The sequence below is a fragment of the Lissotriton helveticus genome, chromosome 1_2 (genome assembly GCF_964261635.1).
Source record: "Lissotriton helveticus chromosome 1_2, aLisHel1.1, whole genome shotgun sequence".
Classification (NCBI taxonomy): Eukaryota; Metazoa; Chordata; class Amphibia; order Caudata; family Salamandridae; genus Lissotriton; species Lissotriton helveticus.
This window is the reverse complement of record NC_136058.1, coordinates 423,080,767-423,096,732: the sequence shown is the minus strand read 5'-3', so window position 1 is coordinate 423,096,732 and position 15,966 is coordinate 423,080,767. Positions and strand designations below refer to the sequence as shown.

The window sequence follows — 15,966 nt, the reverse complement described above, 5'->3', positions numbered from 1 at the left end:
GGTGCGCAATCGTTTTCTGGGCCTAGACACTGGTTTGTCTCGATCTGCTGCTAGCCTGGCCACTGTTTCCTTGTCTGGCGCCCAGTGATGGAGAGGCCTGTACCATCTTGGTGACAACCTGATGGAGGGCGACTTCTGAGTATCTCTCCTCACAGGCGAACTTGTTGGCGGGGTGATCTCCTCTGTTCATGCAGCGAACGAGCAGGAGAATGCCTGGACCTCTCACTGTCGGAGGAATATATCACTACATCTGGAGCCCGATTCTGGTGAGAAGAGTGAGAGCCTGAAGAAGATGATGAAAGGCTCACTGGAGGCAAATTCTCTCTGAAAAGGCTTCTCGAGCGGGATCTTGAGCGACTCCGTGATGCCTGATCCGCTGGACCCCTCTTCCTTTTAGCAGGAAGACTCCTGCTCCCAGGAGAACGCTCAGTACACCTAAAGTGTCTCCCTGAGGTCGTCTCTCCCTCTGCCGCCAACGCTGACTGTGGAGATCTCTGCTGCAACGGCTGTCTGTGACCTGGCGAGGGAGATGGTAAACTCGAAGTCGTAGCATTCGGGGTCGACGTGGACCTGGGCAGGACAGGCCTCGACACCGATGGTGGAAACTGCGCCGAGGCTAGTTGAACCTCTCCTTGCGGAGATCTATGGCTCGACGTCGAACGCCTCGTGGATTCAGATGGAGAGCCTTGCCTCGACATCGGACTTCGGTGTTGAGAAGTCGACGACATACGACTCGGAGTCGAGAGTCGATGCTTTGACGCAGAATGCTTCGACGTCGAGCACCGGTGGTGCGGCGTCGACGGAGACTGCCTCGACGCCGAGCACTTGTGGCGAGGTGACGACGGAGTGTGTCTCAACGTCAAGCGCTGGTGGTGGGACGTCGGAGTGTGCCTCGACGTTGAACGCTTATGACTAGACGTCGACAGAGGAAGCTTCGCCGTCGAAGGCCTGTGATGCTGCGTCAATGACAGCTGTCTCTACATTGAGCTCCTATGCGTCAACGGAGACCTCTCCCTTGACGCCGAACGTTGCCCAGTTGCCATCAGCGGAGGTACCTTGGATCTCGACGCTGAAGTCTTCATCGTCGAAGGAAGATGACTCGTCTTCGACGTCGTCTTCGTCGCCGCTGGAAACTTTGACGCCGATCCCGACGCAGAAGGTGAACAAGTCGGGACTTCTCTCGACGTCGATAGCATCCTTCGTTTTTTCTGTCTCTTAGGAGACCTACCTCTTTCAGAAAGGCCATAGATCCTTAACCTCTCTCTATCCTTGAGGGTTCTCCTAGAAAGATTCTTGCAGTGTTCACAAGTGTCTGCAGAGTGTGTCTCAGGGAGACAGGGTGTGTATCAGTCCTAGCCTTCTTCTTCCCACAGGAAGGGCAGGTGTTAAAAAGAGAAGGCATTTTGACAAAAATATTCCTTTTTTGAAAGTCAAAAAAGGCAGCACTAACACTCTAAGCCTAAAAGATGTCGAGTGAAAGTGAAAATTGAGGAAAATCACCAGTATTTTTTGACAGAAAGTCAAAAGAGGGAGGAGCTGTTAAACCAAGGTCCTGACTGAAGGAGCCGGAAAGAACAACTGTCCTAACTGTCACCCCTGAGGCATGATGGGAAGCCAGGGGTCATGGCTGCCTTAAAAGCACGGTGCCAGTTTTATTTGTTGAAAATGGTTTCATTTTCTATGCTTTTGCTTTACAATGCAGCCTATGGGCTAACAATGTCTATTTATTAGCAATTTTCATGATTTACGAGTATTCTGCTCATTAAAACACAGAGTTCAAGGTCCATTTCACCTAATGTGTTTTTTATTTCCTTGCTAATTTAGTACATGTATGAGTAATTACATTGTTTAGCCTCAGTTTTGGGGCTGCATTGGTGTGAGAAAAAATGATATATGTGCATACATATATGTGGAGCTAGTTATATGTGATTTACATATATATTTTTATATTATTTCCGGGGTCCCAGCACGTGGGCGGGAATATTCAGTGATTATGACTTTGATGAGGATCCCCTGGAAGAGGACTTGGGTTGTAAGGGTTGAACCTGGCCTCTACTCACAAGGTGACCCAAGTATGCAACCTTTCCCTGCCCTATCTGGCACTTGCATGTCTTGATAATGAGGCCGTACAAAAGGGGGTGGTGATGGACGGAGCATCTGAATCAATCAAACACTCACACCCAGTCAAAAGATCTGGGTTTAATCCATCACCGTTCTTTAGCCCACTCTGCCACCCCAGTTCTGACATGGCTATACGCAAATCAGTCTGACCCTGTGCCTCATGGGAACAGTCTAGCCCGAACTGCCAAGCCATGTCTTCCCTGGACCGTAAACAAGCTTCCGAGGACCGGTTTCTGGCATTCCAGCCGTCTTCAGCCCGGCTTGCTTGAATCCAGTGGCAAAGTGAGCAAGGGACTCACGTCTGAGCATACCCTGCCACACTTATGGCGGCCAAAAGCGGTACAAAAGGGGGTGGTGATGGACGGAGCATCTGAATCAATCAAACACTCACACCCAGTCAAAAGATCTGGGTTTAATCCATCACCGTTCTTTAGCCCACTCTGCCACCCCAGTTCTGACATGTCTATATGCAAATCACGAAAACCACAAAAAAAGGACCCGAGGGTTAGTTTAACGACCCATTGGATACATACACCCATGTACTGGACTCATCACACAAACAAGTAACCAAGGGTCAGGACACAAGGTGACTAAAACTGAACAAATTCACAACTATGGTGTGGCAAACAGAAATATCAACAATGAATCATTCAATCATTTTAGATGTGGCAGAAAAAACCAGAGTAAACACCCATGTGTGACAAATATTAAGTGAACTCTAGCTCAAACACATTGGTAAAAGTTTCCCATCAGTAGCCGTCCTGTACCACCCTTGACATTATTTGTATTCTCCTTACCCAGGAGACAGAGTTCACAGCCTATATGTATCTTTTTTGGGACTGTGATTTTACCCCCCCAAAATTTTTTTTTATAAACATTTAGGGTAAATGGTGCAGGACTTAGATATATTAGTGGCTACTGAATAAGCAGTGCAAAAGAAAAAAGTGTATAAGTGAATTTAAAATTGGGTAGAGCTATATAAACCACTATTTTAATATTTTACTAGCTCTCCCAAGCTTAAAAGATACTATGTGCAGATACAGATTTAACATAATATCTGTAAACAATAACGGTCGACATGTTTCAGCATAGAGGGCTAGTGTGCCAATGCATTCCTCAGGACCAAATAATTGCTACTGCTATATAACGTGAAAAAATAAAACTAAAAAGATATCACCTGTTGGATGAGGCAATATACTCCACCACAAGACCTATCGTTGAGGGGATGGCGCCTCACCTCACCTGGCTGCAGCTCAGGTAAAGAGAAGCACCGCTCTGACAGTCGGTGTCTCTAGACGTTCCTCTGCTCTGTCTGGGGGGGCTGCTTGAATCCAGTGGCAAAGTGAGCAAGGGACTCACGTCTGAGCATACCCTGCCACACTTATGGCGGCCAAAAGCGGTACAAAAGGGGGTGGTGATGGACGGAGCATCTGAATCAATCAAACACTCACACCCAGTCAAAAGATCTGGATTTAATCCATCACCGTTCTTTAGCCCACTCTGCCACCCCAGTTCAGACATGGCCATATGCAAATCAGTCTGACCCTGTGCATCATGGGAACAGTCCAGCCCGAACTGCCAAGCCATGTCTTCCCTGGACCGGAAACAAGCATCCTGGGACCGGTTTCGGATTCATAATCACAAGCATACTCCCAACGACATGCGTTGGACTGTCATCGAGCATGTAAGTGGCACCAGAAACACTCCAAATCTTCTTTTTGAAAAAGAACAAAGGTGGGTCTATAGACTGGGTACCCACCTTATAGGTTTAAATGACGACATTCCCTGGAATACAGTAATCAAGTGAATCAGAGTCTTGTGATATCAGAGTCTTGTAATTTCAGATGCAATAATTACATTATGAACACCCCTTGATTCCACATGAGCAGGTCGCGCCAATTCCAAAGTCCTTCACGACCACTCATCATTATTAAAATCTGGGACATTAATTCATTTCCTTGCCTCAATGCAGACAACTTGGCGCAAGAACCATCGCGGTAAAACGTGTATGTTTCTATTATTCCGGTTACCCAGGCAACTGAAAGACGCTTTCCCTCTCACTAGGAGGGCCAACCCCATCATAACAACGCCCCTCTGAATCAGCAGTTCTGTTAGCCTGTGAGTTTACCGTCACCTTAGCCAATAGAACGCTCCCGCGTAGCGACGCCTCCGTGACGTTCAACGACATCAATTGGCCACGCCCACCCGGAAGCATTATCATCGCGGTAAAACGCGTATGTTTCTATTTAGCCCGGTTACCCAGGCAATTGAAAGACGCTTTCACCCTCACTAGGCGGGCCTACTCCATCACCACAACGCCCATCTGAATCACCAGTTCTGACAGCCTGGGTGTTTACCGTCACCTTAGCCAATAGAACGCTCCCGTGTAGCGACGCCTCCGTGACGTTCAACAACATCAATTGGCCACGCCCACCCGGAAGCATTTGCCGCCTCGCTACCCTGCATTTAAAACAACGAACCGAACCCGCTCAATCATCTTCGGGGTCCGGTTCGAGGGCGACATAGGTACACTACGGGTGCCGAGCGTCGAGGGCGTAAGTAGGAGCAATTTGCCTGCAACAAGCTAAGTATTGATCGCGCCCCGCTTGCCAAAAGGGGTTGTCATAATTCTGATGCCGGTTTTGCTTTTCCTGTGTTATGCCATGATATAGGGTGTGCCGAATACGCTCCCACCCCCCTCCTAAGACCCATGGTGTTTATTCCCAACACCTTAAAAGTGAGACAATTTTAACTTGATCACTATCTGTATATATCTTTTAATTTGATCGCTAAGCTGACGATCTTCCAAGAAGATTTTCACCTGTTTTATCCCTTAGTCACTACTAGCCTGTGCCACAAATAGTACACCACACCTCTCATAGCTCTTGAGAACCCATGGCTACCAGGCGGTGTTAAACATAGCGCTATTTTTCCACAGCTAGAGTGTCTTTCACGTTTGGAGCACCAATTTCACCACAAGACTGATGACAACAAGTAGTAACTCTAAATGTTTGTCTTGTTCTATCTATGTGTCTCTGTCCCTTTATCTTTCAGGTGCAGAAACGATCAGTAGAAGCCTCCTAAACCAGGAGTAATTAGGAATTAATTAATTATTCCTAATTTTTTTGCACTTTTTTCACCCACCATTTTTATAATTTTCACATCTCACGTCCCTAGGTAAGGGTGGGCCTTAGAGTGCCCATACCGCCAGGGTTTATCACACCCAGTCCTGACGAATTGCCGGGTAAATTAACACAGTTTCGATGGCAAGAAACATGTCGACTACTCTCTAGGATCCCACCACTCAATTAAAAGTGGACTGGATCCTCACATATATTTTATACTTTTTGTCTTTAGTGATCATTTAATAAAATTACTTCAGAAACACTACTGACAATTTTAAAATACCCTCATCACTCACTATATGTTCATTTCCACTCAACACGCCCTATACTCACCAACCAGCTCCGCAGTAATCCTGGCGTTGCAGCACACCAAAGAGACATTCGGTCTCTTTGGTGGGGCCAGATGATGAAGCATGTCATCACTAGGTGGTGAGTGAGGGCCTTCCTAAACATCCCAGTGTGGTTGTTACTGTGCTCCCAGAATGGCTTATCCTCCTCCCAGACACTCTTCTTTTGTTTATTGATATTTGACCGGGGAACAAGAGTGTCATATACTCTCCCTACCTCTCTCCTTGATATTCATAAAAGAATAACAGGCCAAGGGTGGTGGGGTGCGAGTGGCACCAGTGACCGGAGTTGGCTAGAAGCATTGACAACCTTTGGTATTGATTAAATACAGGATTCGAAGCCACAGGAGGCACTGCTGAATACAGCTGGATGGCAGCAGTGGTGGCCTCTAGGAAGAAGGAATTGAGAAAGCATAACTGGATATACTAGTTTCTTTAACACCAATAATTGGTTACACATGAATGTCACAATGTGCATTAATATATTACATTACCAAATTACAATAGTCTTATATTAATTTGATGTGACTGTCTGCCTTAATATGCCTGCAAAGTTACATGATTCTATTAGGGCCAGAACCATTTTATTTAGTGATGTCCATCTGCACACTTTCCTGCATCTTGTAGTAAATTGAATATTTCCAGAAACAGTGAATTCTGCAGCTTGTCTGTTTATCTTTCATCTGCACCTCACAGACTCCTCACATTCCTCTCGAGAGAAGATCCTGCCTCCTACTCATTAGTGTTGTTTTAGTAACTGTTTCTATCACGTGTTCATGTTTCATTGACTTGTATTAGGTGAAGTGTATAAAAATATATTGTGTAGCATTAGCATTATATACTCCAACTTGCTTTAGGGTGGATGCTCTCGTCCATTGCAAAGACAATTGTCACTTGTTGGTTTGCTTGGCCTTTTGCTATTTTTGCATTAAATGTATGATAGATTTGTTGGCCTCCCGGTGTGTTGTGTTTTATTTTACATAAGAGATGACGAGGAAAATGACAGCCCGGTATACACATTCTTCATATAAATCAACTCACAGTATACTGTTCTGGAGGTTCAGTCCCACAGACATTATCTCTAACTGAACGCCCTAGGAAGCATGTGCTTTTCAAACTAGTTGCCCTCTGATGCGGCGTCCTCGCTATTGGATAAGTCAGTTTGTCCTGAATTTTAGGAGGGTTACCGTATCTAGTGCACTCTGTTAGACAGCGCTCAACTGTGGTAGTAAGATGTTAATAGGCACCGTATCACCTATGCACGGTGCAGGGCTTTGAGTTACAGAGCTCCTCACGTTGTGGAGAAGATTAGGTCACATTTACCCATTTTCCCATATTTGGTCCTGATGAAATGCCAACAGATTGCTCCATGACTACACACAGCATAAAAAAAGTTGGCCTGAAGTATAGACCCCAGCTTACCAGCAGGTCCATAGGTGATCGATACTTTCACATAGTGATAGGGGCCATTAGTTATTCAATTTTTCTGCCACTGTTTTTAATCTCAACATGGACCAGGAAGATCACATTAACTATATTGTGGCAACTGGTCGATAGTTGATCTTATATTCAGACTTCACCAATCTCACATCTTATGACACAACATCCTCTGTCCTACTATGCTCATCCGGCGTACTTAATAAAAGATCTGCAACAAAGTGCCCTCTTGTGGTGCCCGCCAGAAATTGTAGTGCCGGCCTGGTGAGGAGTATAGCCCAATGATGAAGCATGTCAACTTCACGTGAGTGAACGCAACTTGTCTTAACACCTTCGCTGCTAAGGCAATTCCCGCTGTGTGCTGAGATATGCAGGATGCCATTATTCATGACGAGCTCAGCTCGTCATCAGCACACGACACCCGTGGGTGATGACGAGCTGAGCTCGTCATCAGCATCGAAAGGGTTAAAAGCACATGCTTCCTAGGGTGTCTGCGTTCAGTTACAGATAATGTCGCTCGGTCTGAACCTCTGGAACAGTATACTGTGATTTGACGATTATATTTTAACAAATGTACATAGCAGATAAAATGATCGGATACCTGCCTCAGAGCGCACTTCTTACAGACGAGTATGGGGTTATCATGTTGCTGCTACAAGTGCCTTACCTGTGTGAGTTATCAGGAACGATGCAGGGGGCAGACCCAAACCAGCCACACATGGAGATCAATGACAAATACTGAAGAATTAACTGAGCTTCCAAGCTGGTGACCATTACTTAATTGAACCTGAAAATAAAAGACACGTTTTTAGTATTCTGGTGACTCATTACCATAACAAAACAAAGGTTATAAATTCAATATTGTGTCAAATACTTAAAAAATGGAACTGGATGTGCTGAATCCGATGTTGCCCCATGTCATGCGTGACCCCATCCACCACTATTGCTTATGGGACTTGTAGTTTTGTTTTTCTCATTAAAAGGATGGGCTCTAAAGTCCCAGTGTTCTAAGCGATGTTGGTCAAAATCAGAGGCCTGACGGAGGATGAAGCAGGACACTGCTCTGCTTAGCAGTGAGATGAATGACAGTTCCCCAGCCCTTCCATTCTTTGACAGACAGAGGCTCGTCAGCCAATCTTATTTATATGTAACGACAAAGAAACCTTTGTTGCAGCTTGAGTCACTGAAGAGATAAGACCCCTGGGCATATTTAATTAACTACTGACAAACATGAATAATCAAGAACATGAGTTTCTGGAAAAGTATCAAGCACCCAATCAGAATCAGCCGCCCTTCACACCCAGGAATTCTTGAGGCTTTGGAGAGGGTGAATTGCACGTGGTACAAGAGGAACACTACATCGACTCAAAGCTCACTTCTCAGGGATGTACTGAACTGCCAGCCTCATGGCACACTTAGCCAGCTCTTCACCTCCTCCTCATCAAACTGTTGACCAGCTATCAGGGCAAATGAGGCTGCAGCAAAGCATCGCTGGCTTGGTTCCACACCGGACCAGGCAAGGTGGTCAACTCCATACTCCTCCAAGTCAGCAAGCACTCTGGTCGAGCCAGTCCTAGCCCCACATGAATGTTCCCATCACAACTATTTTAATGGTACTAAGTTATGTTTCTGCGAAATGACTGAGTCAAAAAATGAAAGGCTTTACACGAAGTGCTGAAACAGAAATCATGACCTTTTCATTATTTCGGAGTCTGCCACAGTACACAGGAGCATTATTTCTCTACAGCACCAAATCATGTATGTGCCCTGTAGAAAGCATGTTTGAATGAAACATGGAAGGCATTGCAGCCAAAGATCTGTGGTGCAACATCATAGCAGAGTGCAAGATAACTGTATTATGTTATTATTCCAGCAGAACAAAATGCCATCCCTAATGGCCAAAGTTATCACAGGAGACTTTAACCTGCATCACCTGGGTACATACCAGAGTGATACGCTCGGGTTAAGCAGCTCCGAAAGGGATTTTAATTCTTTCCTAAAAAACTACGACCTAAAATCTGTAAGGGACACTTGGAAATCACCAGACTCTAAGCTCGTGCCTGTGGCCACATTTCGGGATTGTTCCACCATAGATTACATATTTTTGTGTAATCTCTTATCCCAGAAAATTGTCAATACTGAAATAATAGCACATGAGACCAGTGATCACAAACTACTGCAGGTGGACCTAAATCTGTGCCTCCTACAGAGGGAACAAGCCGAGGCTATATCGCAATCAATAGGGACCGAAGAACACTCCCTAGTCAAAAGGATAAAGTGGAACACGTCCCAAGCCAAGCGGTTTAACCTTTGGAAAAAAAAACAAGAGATGAGCCCGGGGAATCCACCCACCATGGTAAACTGGACAAAGTGGATAGGAAATCTAAAAGCTAAATTGGTCAACAATCCTAATGTCAGCGGCCCGGGAAATATAATGCCTACCTCAAGGTTTAGACATAATACAAATTTGACTATGTTGTCGCGCAAACTAAAAAAAGCAAAACGATTACACAAAATTAGAGGAACAAAAGAAACAAGGGAGAAATGCACAGACCTATCAAAGAAGAAGAGACACTTAATATGGTCACTCAAACAGGAAAAACTAGAGCACGACTGGGTACCCAACAACGAAAACTTTGGCAATACATTGCAAACTTGGAGAATGGCATAGTGGACAGGCGCAACTCAGTACACGCCGATGTTTGGATAAGGTACGCTGCCTCAATCTACACTGAGAAAGCATCTATCGCAGCCCATGAAAAACATGAGGTCCTACTTGCAACTGGAGAAGAAACTGTCATGGAAGCCCGCGCGGAATCACTTGGAAAAGAACAAGATGGCACCTCAGTTAAACAAGTGATAAGCAGGATAAAAAGAGATGGGGCTCCTGGGCCTAACAGCCTCCCCGGGGCAATCTTCAGAGAAGATCCAGCTTACTGGAGTAGAATTCTCTCCACTCTGTTTACCGAATGTAGACTAAAAGCACAAGTACCAGACTCGTGGCGAGGGTCCTTCCTGCATCCTATCTTCAAGAAGGGGGACAACACAGATCCAAAAAATTATCGACTCATTGCTCTCCTGGACATTGAAGGGAAAGCCTATGCCAGTACTCTACTGAAGGAACTCAACAAATGGATTAAAGAGAACGAAATCCTCCCCCACTACCAGACTGGCTTTCGCAAGGGATGCTCCACAATTGACAACATAGTTGCCATGTCATACTTGAGCCAGCAAGCAAACTGTAAAAACAACAAACCAATTTTTACATGCTTTGTAGACTATTCAGCCGCTTTTGACGGGGTACCCCGAAACAAGCTCTGGAAAAAACTGAGCAATTGGCACATCCCAGCAGGACTCCTTAACGCTATCATTTCATTGTACAGCAATACCTGGATCCAAGTAAAACTAGCAGATAATACTATAACAAAGAAGTGTCAGACAAATCGTGGATTAAAACAGGGCTGCGTACTCGCCCCCACGCTGTTTAATCTTTATACTGCAGATCTGGGGAAGAAGCTTCTGAACGCCAGCCTTGCAACACCAAAAATCGGGAGAAACAAACTGCAAATTTTACAATATGCGGACGATTTAGTGTTAATGGACCACACAAAAATTGGGCTGCAAAGAGGGCTAGAAGCCTTAAATAAGTACAATGAAAACAACGAGCTCATAATCAATGCGCAAAAAACAAAAGTTGTTATTTTCGGCAAGTTCCCCAAAAAAGTCTCACTGAAATGGCACGTGGGGAAGAAAATCATCACAACCACGCGCTCATATAACTATCTTGGGTGCTGGCTAAGTGAAACTGGCAAAGCTACATCACATACGCACAAAATGAAGGCCAGAGCACAAGCAACAATTTTTTCGATATGGAAACTAAACGAGCTCATGCAGAGCCCAACGTCAGCTCTCATTAGAAAGGTACTACAAGCCAAGATCAGGGCAACCGCAGGATATGCACAACAGGCGTTCCCAGGCAAAATGGAGGCAATGTTGGATAAAGTACAATGCCAGGCCTACAAACGTATTTTCAAACTTCCCAAATACACACGTCATAGTCTAATTCGTTTGGAGTTTGGCCTAAAGCAACAAAGTAAGGAATGCTTGGGTACACATGCTAAATACTTTTACCAAGTTTTAACTGCCCCAGCTGGAAGTTTAAAAAGTATGCTGAAGCCAATTTACGGAGATACCGCCAACCCGTGGCATAGCTACAAGGAAAAAGCAGTTGAAACGTTGGGGCTTGCAATTGAAAACTGGAAAGATGCACCAACAAGCTACCTGGCGATTAAAAATGCAATAAACAAACAGTGTCTTTATTCGTCAATTACAAATGATCTAGCAGAATTCGTAACAGAAAGGGGCCCACCCGGGTTAGCAACATCATATACAGGGCATAAAACACAGCCCTACCTCAGCCAAGCACTTGGAAGGGAAGCACTCAAAAACATCATATGGGCCAGACTTGTGCCCCTCCAAATTAAAGAGCTAAACCCTGGGTGGAGGTCCCTGGAACTCAAAACAAGATGCAGACTCTGCAACTATAAAAACGAATCTCTGTTACACATGATTTGCTGTTGCCCCGAGATGCTCCTGCCCCGACGGATCTTTTTAAAACAAATCTGGCTACGACACGGGGTTCGAACAGTAAAAGAAGCTGTATCGGTACTTTTCTCCTGCACTCTTCCATCAGACCTGGCCAAGTTTGGGAAATACATGGCCAAGCTTCGAAATAGGCTTTCGGAAAATGAAGGGTCAGGCATGATGAAAGCCACCTTAGACCAATAAGCCAACTTGCCCCACAAACCAGATGGATAAGACATCATTTTAATAATTATAATATCTCAACTTAAGCAAGCAAGTCACTAATGTGGACACACTGGTATATGCTTGCTGTTTTTATTCACAGATACAAATATTAATATATATATTGATTTTTTTATATACTGATTTTGAAAGTTTCGTATACAAATGCATTTTTTTAAGGACTGCCTTTCTTTTTAAGATGTATTGTAAATGGTTTTAAGTAACTTTGCAATATAAATAAATATCCTAATGTGTACGTCATTTTAAAGACAGTGCCAGGAAAATGTATGGTCAGTGTTGTTCTTCTGCCTGTTAAAAGACAATCTCCACTAATGTGTCAGGAAATAAAATCCAATGAGAAATCCTACTCTACGGCAGGGTGCTGCCTGCCACTATATTGCAGGTTACTTCCAACATAATCTGATTTATACATACATACTCTAGGGTGCTGCCAGCTATCGGGTCTGCACACAGCAGACTGGAGCCACTCAGGAAGGAGGTAAACTCTTCATTTCATCTTAAGCCCTTAGGTTATAGTCACAGCCTGATAGACCCGGAGAACTTTATCCTCGCTCTAACTGCTCTAATCTTGATGGGTAGTCCTGAATCCGCCATTCCATTTGACAGCACCGTACCAGCATGAACGATACACAAGGGACACATTACCTATCGCATGAAGGTGGAACGAACTATGGAATCAATTTCTAAAACAAAGTTTGCAGTAGTGCATACACTCATACTGCTTGAAAATGCCCCAACACTGCAACACTGTCCTTGATCCGGGCATTTCCCATTACTTCCCACGTGTGCCTTAAACCCACATCAGTAACAACTGCCATGATGAGCTTTCTCAGCCCAATTCCCATTTGTTCTGTCTCTGGAGTTCACAGAACAACCCAGAGCAGAATGCGACTCACTGGTGATGCGCCCTCCTCAGAGGTCAGTGTCTTAGATGAAAGCGTGGAGAGCTCTGTGCTTTTAGGAATATTCACCTCCCGGGGAAAGTTGGGTTCCTGCAGCTCAGTAATCTCTCCTGCAACTTCTTAGAGAATCAGTTAAACACAAACTCGTCTCTGCTACATACATCCACTCTGTTCTCAAATTTGCTTGGGGTTCTCAAAATGCAAAGAGCTGCAATATATTCCGCCACACTTTCTTGACTACCTTGTTTTAAAAAGTGTGACGTTCAAGCGTGATGCTTGGTTCATCTCTAAACTGAATTATTTAGAGGTTCTGTTCCCGCACGATACTCGTACCATATTCAAAGTGCTTCAACCCCGGTAGGTTATCAACTACCTATTTGCAGATCATTTAAAAAAAACTCTCCGCTAGTTTCTGCAAGAAATTGAATCATAATTTGTGGTGAAAGAGGAGAAATCACAACCCCTGTCAGAGTGAATTCTCAACGCCATTAACCCATTCCATGCTGGTGACGGAACAGCTCCGTCACCAGCCTCGGTCGCGCTGTGCTGTTGACGCTGCGGTTCCGTCACCAGCACAGTAAAACTGATCATGTGGTATATGTGTTGGAGTGCCCATGTGGACTAAGATATTTAGGGAGCACTATCTTACCAGGACACAAAAGGGTGCTCCAACACATCAGAGCTATCAAAAACCATGATCAGGCATACCCGGTGGCCGGCCACTTTCAAGAGCAGCATGATGGTAATCCTAAGGACCTCAAATACTTTCTCATTGACTCGGTCCCCAGGAAAAAAAGATGGGGCGACAGAGAGAGAACCCTTAGACTATTAGAGATGCATTACATCTTAAGTCTTGACAGTAAGCATCCTAATGGTCTAAATAGCTCGGAGGAACTTCATGCTAGCCTTTTAAACATTGGGGCTTTTATTTCAAAAGTATAAGATCTGTAGACAATGACTGAATTCCGTTACCAGCCTTCAAAAAATGAAAATTAGATTAACCTTTAGTACTAGATTTACTGGGCCAGCATGGCACCAAATAATGTAATTAATAATCTAAGAACCTAATATTGATTCAAATCCACCTAGTGGTATTCATATCTTCTATCACCACTGCTGCTCTCTGGCACTCCGTGGATGCGGGCTTCACGCTGAAGGCGGAAGTCCCGCCCCGCGACCAGCTTCTCGCTCCCGAACTTCCGGTTGCTAAGCCAGGTTATATCCCTTGCGCACGAAATGCCATGATCGTCTTGTTTTGAAAGAGCTTCCTAGTCAGGACTAGAGTATCTCAGGAACTGCAGTGAGTTTTGTGCTTGTTCATAATTTATTTTAGTGGTACGCCATGTTATATGTTTGTTTTCTTTTATTAATTGATTATAGGTTGGATTTTTATACCAACTGAATTCAAAGTATATGTAAAATTACCCATTCAGAAATCTGTTGTTCTATTCTGTTAGCGTCTGAGTCCACATCACTCTGACGCTCTTTGGGAGGCCTAAAGCGCTTCTTTCAAAACCACAGAGGATTGCACACGGGAAACCATAGACCTCGCAATTCCTTGCCCCTTTACTTGGCACTTTACCTCTGGCTGCCAGTTGTGCTCTAGAAGTTGGAGCTGCACGGAGGCTCACAAGGTTGTGGCCATTGGCATTCAGCAAGCGTTGTTCCCTACCATAAATCGGTGAACACTTAAACTGCCTACTTACCCTCGTCTTTTAGGCTTCAAACTCTAGCTCCCACACTTCTAGGTTACACGCCTACTCACTCTCGTCCGCTCTTTTCTAGATACTTGAACTTTGCAATAATGATGAGAAAGTGAAGAACATTGAATGGGCACAACAAAGTAATAACAACTGTGAACGGTGCTTCTTTACCAGTCCTCTCGTTCTTCCCCACCAGTCTTTCCCTAAGTTGGCAGTTCCATCCACACATCTACTTGCTTCACAGTTTTCCCCCAGTGTCTCCCCACACAGCGAAACGGGGCATGCTTTGAGGATAAGCTTAATGGTAATGCATGAGCCTTAAAATCTAGTATGTCTTATCAGAATTAAAGGTTTTAAACGCACAGTCATTTTGTGAAATAGATCACACAACTTTAATATCTATATCGTAAACTATGATAAAATCATCTATCATAGTTGCTGTACGAAACAGTAAGAACCTTTATATTCTTCTTGGTAAAATCGAGTTTATAAATGTGTCTGTAAAAATGTATTAAAAACAACTCGATCGGCTGCCACGTTGATATCCTTACGTGGAGCAAAACAGAGAGAGGTAGGTGATTCATGCCTCTTCATCTGAGCAGCAGGTCAACGGTCCAATTTATTGTGAAAAATCAAAGCATGACCAGCGTGAAGCACCAAAACAAATACTGCTTTGTACAAAGCGATTGTAATGTTTTCACTGTCTGCCTTGTAGCTTAGTGACGCTGTCCTCACTTGTGCAGAGCTGGCAACTGGCCCTGTGACGTAAGCGGTAGCTTGAGCCTTCGCGTGGTTGTAGCTAAGAGTGCGGTGCATTCTGGGACCTGTAGTCCCATGCGTCATTAAATACATACAAACTGCATTTAAGAGTTAAGACACATAAGAATTGGCGGCGTGTGGCAAACATGGACTGTGGGTTAGTAAAACACAGACCGAAGCACGTGGATTCTGTTTTCAGCAGCAGTGACAGGGGCAACGACAGTTAACAGATTGGCAAAGGCGCAGAGAAACGGAAAACAATGGTAAAGCCGGAGTCCAGGAGGATCTGCGTGTCAGGAGCAGAGAAGGGTGCTCAGTTCACTGTGAGTAAATCTGCAGGACGCTCCTTCACCAATGGTGGGCACCTTCATTGTGTCAACAACTGCTGGTTCTGACAAGCTACATACCAGGGCAGCTTTTTAACATCTCAGAATCAGGGCCATCTCAGAATCAGGGCCACTGGAATTATGCAGCAAGGGAAGCTCAAATTATGCAGCAGGTTGACTAAATTATGCAGCAAGAAAAGGCAAATTGTGTGGCATAACACAGCAAATTTTGTAATAGAAATACTTCCTTATTTTGTCATGTTTACATTTGCTAACCCTGTCTGGGCACAGGCTGCACCTCATCAGTAATAGTTAAACACCCAAATATAGCAATAAGCAATAGAATGGTTCCCAACCAGCCTTTGCTAAGGGCCTTCCACTGTGTGGCAACACGTTACTGCATTTTTAGTAACTTTTGA

The 15,966-nt window shown here is 44.5% G+C and overlaps 1 long non-coding RNA gene across 1 annotated transcript in view; it reads right to left on the bottom strand.

The window, feature by feature from the left end:
• Window positions 1-15,966, bottom strand: part of LOC144807996 (uncharacterized) — a 98,769-nt gene that overhangs the window by 64,225 nt on the left and 18,578 nt on the right. Inside the window, exon 2 of the long non-coding RNA XR_013606557.1 lies at window positions 7,698-7,817. This is a non-coding gene — a long non-coding RNA (uncharacterized LOC144807996). The remainder of the gene's footprint in view (window positions 1-7,697; window positions 7,818-15,966) is intronic.